This window comes from Olea europaea, unplaced genomic scaffold (genome assembly GCF_002742605.1).
Source record: "Olea europaea var. sylvestris unplaced genomic scaffold, O_europaea_v1 scaffold1433, whole genome shotgun sequence".
Taxonomy (NCBI): Eukaryota; Viridiplantae; Streptophyta; class Magnoliopsida; order Lamiales; family Oleaceae; genus Olea; species Olea europaea.
In genome coordinates, this window is record NW_019231866.1 from 62,224 (window position 1) to 70,175 (window position 7,952).

The 7,952-nt window shown below is 37.5% G+C and overlaps 1 long non-coding RNA gene and 1 other non-coding gene across 2 annotated transcripts; one reads left to right on the top strand and one right to left on the bottom strand.

The window, feature by feature from the left end:
- The first annotated feature begins 3,192 nt into the window (after positions 1-3,192).
- Positions 3,193-3,265, top strand: TRNAK-CUU. Its single transcript has one exon. It is a non-coding gene; the product is annotated as a tRNA-Lys (tRNA).
- A 4,128-nt stretch (positions 3,266-7,393) lies between these two features.
- Positions 7,394-7,946, bottom strand: LOC111375938. The gene is made up of 3 exons (XR_002699387.1): positions 7,707-7,946; positions 7,537-7,627; positions 7,394-7,442 (listed from the first exon to the last, which is right to left on the bottom strand). It is a non-coding gene; the product is annotated as an uncharacterized LOC111375938 (long non-coding RNA).
- Positions 7,947-7,952: the final 6 nt, after the last annotated feature.

Below are 7,952 nucleotides of genomic sequence, written 5' to 3' on the forward strand. Positions count from 1 at the left end.
TGATATTGATGACATTGGATTGGCTAAACATGATAAGGAGTGTATAGAGACCATTTTGAAATGATTGTCGTCAATTTTTGAGACAAAAGACATGGGTTTAGCAAATTGTATAATTTGTGCTAAAAATAATTTTCGTATGTTCTTGCTCTATCATAAGAGTTTTATACTATAAATGCTCATGTAGAATTACAACTGTGACCATATAAGTCTTCATAAATATCCAAAGATTTCAAAGTGTACAAAGAAATATCCAGAGAACCATATCTAGTACTATTAAGAGTTAGGAGATAGAAATATACTATGATATATACTTTTCCTAACAATAGTCATGCCATGGATCTAATCAGTAGGTATCAATATTATCTTTAGAAAATGTATTGTGATACCGGAAGGGTGCTGCTATAAGTTATTCTGTTTTGTTGTCAAACAAATAACTTGTTATTGGAATAGATATATAATTGTTGACTAAGAATGAGAGTTAGTCGAGCATAATTAACTTTTTCACTTGTGCGCTTTTGCTATATTGAGTAGCAAGAAACATATGTTGTAATGTATATCTTGGCAGCTAATATGGATGTATTGAACATTTAATGATACTGGTTGAGAATATGAGATCCATGATAGTTACGTAATTATCTTATATGTTAAGATCTCAACTATCAAGATGGAACCAAATAATTAATGGCAATTCTGTGAGAGACATTAGCAAAGAAAGTGTCCTTGTGATATATCTACGTAAATGATGATATGTAATCATCATACTCTAAAGATGTCTAGAGATATATTTGTTGATAATATGGAATCTCTAGAATTTCGTAGAATATGATACTTGGTGTATCAGACAAACTCTTGATTGAGTTTTATGTACCCATAGATGAACAATTTTGAGTTCATGTGTAATTTAATGTTGGGATTATGAGATAAATGATTTGTATGCATATATAAAGGATGTCGAACGGGTTGAGATTGACACACTCACATGAGCAATCGCCTCAGACGTTTTGAGATGTGCTGAGATGGGACAAAATGATCATGTAGTGTACATGATCATGTGGCCTTGATAGTGATCATGTTGTGTACATGATCCAGTCGCCTTGTTAAGTTATCAAGATGAGATTACAACAAGTAATCAAAATGAATTTTCTATCCATTAAACCCGTTTAGTAGCCAAATCGAGTTCTCGATTTGAGAATGCTTAGCAGAATGAATATAAGGAGAACTCAAGTTAGATATCAAGGAATATCTGAACTATGATTTGTACGATATATTTAATTTGAAAGATTAGACATACGCCCTAAGAAAGGTATAAAATATCGTAACACGTGTTTCATACCACGTGTGCTTTAACGACCAATGAGAAATGAAAGAATTGATCTCTGCTTCTTCATTGTATGAGTCTCTGAGGCACATTTGACCTCACTTATATACACCATTATGACTTTTGACTATTTCTCAAAAATTTATTTCAGTGTTGCTACTTTAGCATGTTGTCAATAACTATGATTGATTCGGTTTAATGGGACATGTCTAGGAAAGCAGCTGACTTGAAATGAAGGGATTCAAGTAGAAAAGGAAGACTATTTAACTAACACCTCAACTTGTATTCACCAATCGGACAATTATGTTAATTATTTAAGTTTTGTGACACAATTGTGAATAAAATATAAATGAGAAAGTTGAGTATGTTATAAAATGAATTGAGGGGTCAGAAATACTCGAACTGATATTACAAAATATGTCTGGGTATAGCGAAAAATATAATTCCTGCTCTAGAGCTGTTATATATCCCTAACAGGCGTATAGTATTGTATGCTCTTAAATTAACTCGCTGATCGCATGATCCATTTACCTGTATGAACTTAAAGATGTTGAGATTAATATAATTGATATTATATTAGAATCGGGTCAAGCCCATCATGTGCGAGTGAGAGATGTTGGAAGAAAACGGGTTGCCCATGTGAGTTGACCCGATCCGATTTGCATGAAAATGGATTTGGAGAGAAGAGTTGAAAATTGAATTTAAAAGTTAACCTCCCCACCTCCAATAACTCCTATCAACTTCTATTATTCATCATTCTAAATAAAGAACAAAGAAAATTTGGGTTAAAGGGAGTGGAAGAAAAATACATGAGGAAAAAAACTTGATTTTTGGAAGATAATATCTCAAATTGGGTTCTTGGATTGTGGCTGTCAAATTCCTTCATTTGCGATCGAATTTCTGACCAAAAGGCAGGTACAAGATGGTGTGAAAAGCTAGCGAAACAAAGACAAGTAATTCAATCTCGATTTTCAGGTTTCAAGTAAGTATCACTACTTGAAACTCGGTTATAAGCATGCAAGCACATTTTACACATAAGTTGGCAAATGAGCTGGAAACCCAAAATTTTCCTAACGCTAGATGATGCTGTGAGCTGGGATTTAGTAAAATTTGATAGTTGGATGAACCTCCAATAAGATGCTGAGTTTGTGGGGGCTTGAAATAGAATATCTAATATTTGGTGATCTTCTTGATGAGCTCACCTTCAAAAGAATTCGTCATATTCAAGTCAGGTTTTTCTCTAAGTAGTCACTGTCATCTCCCAGCTCGATACAATCTTTGTCCCTAAATTATAATATTGTGAGGAATCGTTCATTTGAGTATGTAGAAATTAGGAAATGGAGTTGGGAAATAATAGTTATTTGCCAAAATCCATTCATATTGTATATTTGGTAATGGATATGATTACTAAAAATAACGGAGAAAGAAGAAAATTTATTGGATTATGTGTTCAAAGAACCTTTGGATGTTAATCTTTTGAAAGCTTTAGGCTGTGTGGTGAGGAATTCTCCCTTTTAACAATTCTAACGGTATTTAAGTTCCGTTTAACAATTAATTTTACTATGCATTTTATAGAATTACAATTTTTTAACTATACATTTCATTAATTTTTACAAAATATACTAAAAAATTTGTTTTTAGCTATACCTAATATGGGCTAAAATTTAATGGATCACGGCCTCCTTAGGAACTTAAAAATCGACAACTTTTTTGCTTTAAAAGTGTCATATGGACAGTTGATGAACATTAATTGTAGGATACGATTTTTTGATATGACTATAATGACATAAAACTTTAGGTACAAGGAGGAGGTCTATATATTTATGACGATAGTAGAGATCTTAATTAATCTTGTCAATAAGATTACCAAGACAGCCCGTCTAGCTCAGTCGGTAGAGTGCAAGGCTCTTAACCTTGTGGTCGTGGGTTTGAGCCCCACGGTGGGCGTTTTTTCTCACTATCTTTTGGGGGTACTTTTAATTTTGACCCGGTCAAAGGAGCAAAATTTCAGTTTGACTTCCAAAATAATGAATATTATGACATTGGCCTCTTGTATGGTAAAAGACAAAGATACCCTTAAATGTTTTGTACAATTACAAAACCATATATTGTTGAAAGGACTATACTACCCTTTTACTTAATAATTGAAAACCAAACATTTCCCCACTTATAAAAACTTCAAAACGAGCTTCCAACACAGAAAAAACTCTCATCTTTTCATCTGCTTGAACCTCAAAATCTAGAAGAACTTTGGAACGTTGAAGCTGAAAATTTTTTTCACATCAATTACTTCAAATCGGTAAGTACATTTAATCATGTTTAATTTCGTTTTAAGTAAATTAGTATACGTTAAAAAGAGAAATTTTATGTCGACATAGATTTTTTTTAACAGAACCTATCAAAAAAAAAAAATTAAACGGATGTATAACTTACGTTTAAATTACGCATGCTTAATTTCGTTTTTAGAACGGTATTCTCCTACGCCAAATTGGTATAACTTAACAAACAGTCGGAAATAGTCTGAAACAGCCGGCTGTTGGATGTTTAACAGCCGGGAAACAGCCGACTGTTAAATATCCAACAGCCGGCTGTTCGGCTGTTTAACAGCCTAACAACCGACCGTTAAACAGCCGGCTGTTAGGCTGTTAAACATCCTTCGCTGCAGCTGATTTTTTGCCTTTTTATTTCTTATAATTAATATTCGAAGTTGATTAAAACTATTTCCTCATGCAGATATGATAATCCCCGTGTGTTATTTCGGTGATTTCGAATTAAATGAAAATAATCGGTGGGAATGGAGATGGACGAGTGACATACGTGGTTGTATTGCAATTCCCGTAACAGAGAGTACACCATATTTAGAAATGTACCACGATTTGCAAAATAAGCTGAATGTCGATCAATCTCAATACGATATGCAATTGAGATATCTATTCAACGGTTATAGGGATTCATCCATTCCGATGCCACCGGTATTCGTTACTAATGATGCTGAATTGAATTATCTATTAGAATTGAATAAAATGCATCAGACTCCGACTGTTCTTGGTGTGACTTTAATTACGAAGGATGTTATCGAAGGTGAACGTGAAGATTCGGATAGGGCGGATAACAATGATCGAGGTTTTTGGGAGACAGTGGAGATAGTTCCTGCGGATGATGTGGGTATTCCTGAGACAGTTGCTTCTGATTGTGACGTCGCTGTTACGCGCAGAATTCCGTCAACAGTTGAAGACAATGAGAACATAAACGACTTTACAAATGAGAATTTGATTGCTTTATCCCGACAGAGACACGAGCCTGGTGGGAGCTCACAGGTTGGAACAAGTGGACCGTCCTCGAATTCTTCCCGTGTGGCTCCCGATGATGAGGACTTGGAGGTCGGGCAACTGTTTGAAACGAAGAAAGATTTGCAGGAAGCTGTTCACCGGCTGGCATTAAAATATAACTTTGAGTTCAAGGTAAAGAAATCAAACAAGTCATTGTTGACAGTTGCTTGCGTCGAAGATAGTTGCAATTGGCGCTTGAGAGCAACTAAGATGGACACGAATGAGTGCTTCGTAATTCGCAAGTATTTACGGGAACATACTTGCGAAGTGGGAATTCTTCGAAACGATCACAAGCAAGCTCGAGCATGGTTTATTGGTCGACAGATAATGCACAAGTATCAGGATCCACAGACGATCTACAGTCCTTCAGACATCATTAACGACGTCCGTCGAGAGTACGGAGTGGTCATGAGCTATCAGAAAGCGTGGAAGGCCAAAGAATGTGCGTTGGAGGATTTAATGGGATCGGCTGAAGAGAGCTATGCTAAATTGGCTAGGTATTGCCATAACATGGGGACAACTAATCCTGGCACGGCATTTTTTATTGAGACGGGGGGTGATAATTGTTTTAAGTATTTCTTCATGGCTCTCGGACAATGTATTCGGGGTTTTCGAAATGCAATGCGACCCGTAATTCTAGTTGATGGTACGACTCTGAAAGCTAAATATCAAGGTAAATTAATTATTGCTACATGTCAAGATGCCAACATCCAAATTTACCCTATTGCATTCGGCATAGTCGACAGCGAGAATGATCTGTCCATGCGTTGGTTCTTTTCTAAACTGAGGGAAGTGATCAGGGAAGTCGAAGACCTTGCCTTTGTAACTGATCGAGGACAGTCTATAATAAACGGTATCGCTGAAGTATTTCCCGAGGCACATCACGGGTATTGCATGTACCATATACAAGATAATTTGAAGACTAGATATCGGGGCACATGCATTGTTTTATTGTTCAGGAGAGCAGCTGAAGCTTACAGTGCTGAAGAGTGTAATAAGTTCATGCTCGAGATAGGAAGTAAATCATTACCGGCGTTGGAGTATCTGACGAAGATGGGGATCGAACATTGGGCGCGGGCATACTTTCCAGGACGTCGGTACAACATGATGACGTCGAATAACGCGGAGTCTCTCAATGCATTGTTTAAGAAGGATCGAGAGTTGCCAATTCTCGCAATGATTGAGAACATTCGTAGCAAGCTACAACAGTGGTTTCATGACCGGCGTGCGGCATCAGAGAGTTGCACTAGTGTGTTGGCCCCAGCTCAAGAGGAGAAACTGTTTAAGGCGGCAGAGGTTGCGAGGAAGTTGAATGTGGAAGCACTAGATGAGTTTCGCTTCTCCGTGCAATGTGCACGTAATACGGCATATATGGTGGACTTGACTGATAACACGTGCACTTGTACGAGATTTCAGTTGGAGAGTTTTCCATGTGAGCATGCTGTTGCGGTGGCCATGTATCGAGGCTTTGCTGCGAGAACGTTGTGCTCTTTGTATTATACGACTGAGTCTTGGAGAACAGCATATGCCGAGACTATATTTCCTCTGCCGAATGAAGCCGAGTGGGAAGTTCCCGAGCACATTCTCCCATTTCATAATTTGTTACCACCAGCAGTTGAACCGCGTGGTCCTGGACGTCCAAGTACATCTAGAATACCATCTACCGGAGAGTTTCCTCAACCGCGTAGGTGTGGTCGGTGCAGAGCCGTAGGGCATACTCGGCAATTTTGTACCAGTCAAATTTCCCTAAATGACGACTAGACAGGTATGTGAAATGAATAATATTTCCTTTTACTATACACTGTTCAATATTTGTTATTTATAAATCTTCAATATACAAAAAATAGTTCGGTGATTTCCTTTGAATGTTATATACATTGAACACAAATTTACAATTATTTCAAAATAACAAAAAATAATGAAATTTCCAATTTGAATGTTATATTACATTGAACATAAATTTACAATTATTTCATAATTACCAAAATAATGAAATTTTCAATTTGAATGTTATATACATTGAACACAAATTTAAAATTATTTCATAATTACAAAAATAATTAAATTTACAATTGAAATGTTATATATGTATAACTGAAATTTATGGGTCAGCATTAAATTCGAACAAATCACATGCTAGCTTCTTTCTCCAGTTCTGTATCCACGACTGGTTGATTTCATCAACCTTATGTCCTATACTTAAAAATTCAACGTACTTAATGGCAAATATGCCACAATCGCCGCTGCAATTGAACAAGAATGAATCAGTTTAGTACTGTGTAAATAAAAACTAAATCTGAAAGATGAAAACAACAACGTTCAAACACTTACTTTACGGACTGTCGGGCTGTCGTCGTGTTCCGAACGATTCGCAATCTGTCCTGTACATTTATCCCCGCTCGTCTGGCCATCATAGGAACAATGACAGCCACGGACTCCAGATTTTGCTCCAACTGGTCTTGTGTCAAACATGAATGATCTGAGTCGTACACATATATAGTAGAGTCAGCAAAAACGATCTCCAGCGTAACATAGTGTTTATTGATGCACTCTGGAATGTACATATGTGTACAACCCTCCCATGATTTTCCCGCGACACTCGGTGACAGTCCTATCACCCACTCGAGCATATATTCTGGCACCGTGTACTCGTTACCCATATGTGCGAGCGACTGATACTCTATGGTAACGGTACCCAGGAACTCAGTGTTTAATATGACTCGACCATGGACATCAAATGATTTTGGATGTCTTTGAGCTCAATCTCGCAGCAAGTCCATGGCCAGGTCGATGTGCTGTAGCAGGAAACACCAAAAAAGTATGAGTTATTCATTTAATAAACACAAGGTCACATATACATAAAAAACACGAAATGAATAGTTCACTTACATCGTCGGCGAGCCAAGCTCCCGCAGTGGTGATATCGTGGAACCACTTGTAAGGGTCCGAGATCGTCCTTTGTCCTATCGTGCGGCTAGCTCTGTAAAAAATGGGAAATATTAAAAATAAGCGTAGAAGAGTTAGCGTACAGTGCTTTATTAAAATCATACAATACTTACCCGGGGATAATTCTCCTCCACTCTGTCTCGAACGCTTTCCACTTGGCATTGTCCACCTCTCTGAATAAGTTCGGGTACGTCCCATCAATGAACGTCCTCCTCTTGGCCTCAGCCGTGAAGGGGGAAACAACATACTGTGACGGCACTCTCAATCTCTTGCCGACCACCTGCTCCGTCTCATCAACAGCATGTCTCTTACCCTCAATCACGCCGGGCGTCCTCTCGACCTCCGGGGCCACCTCCTCC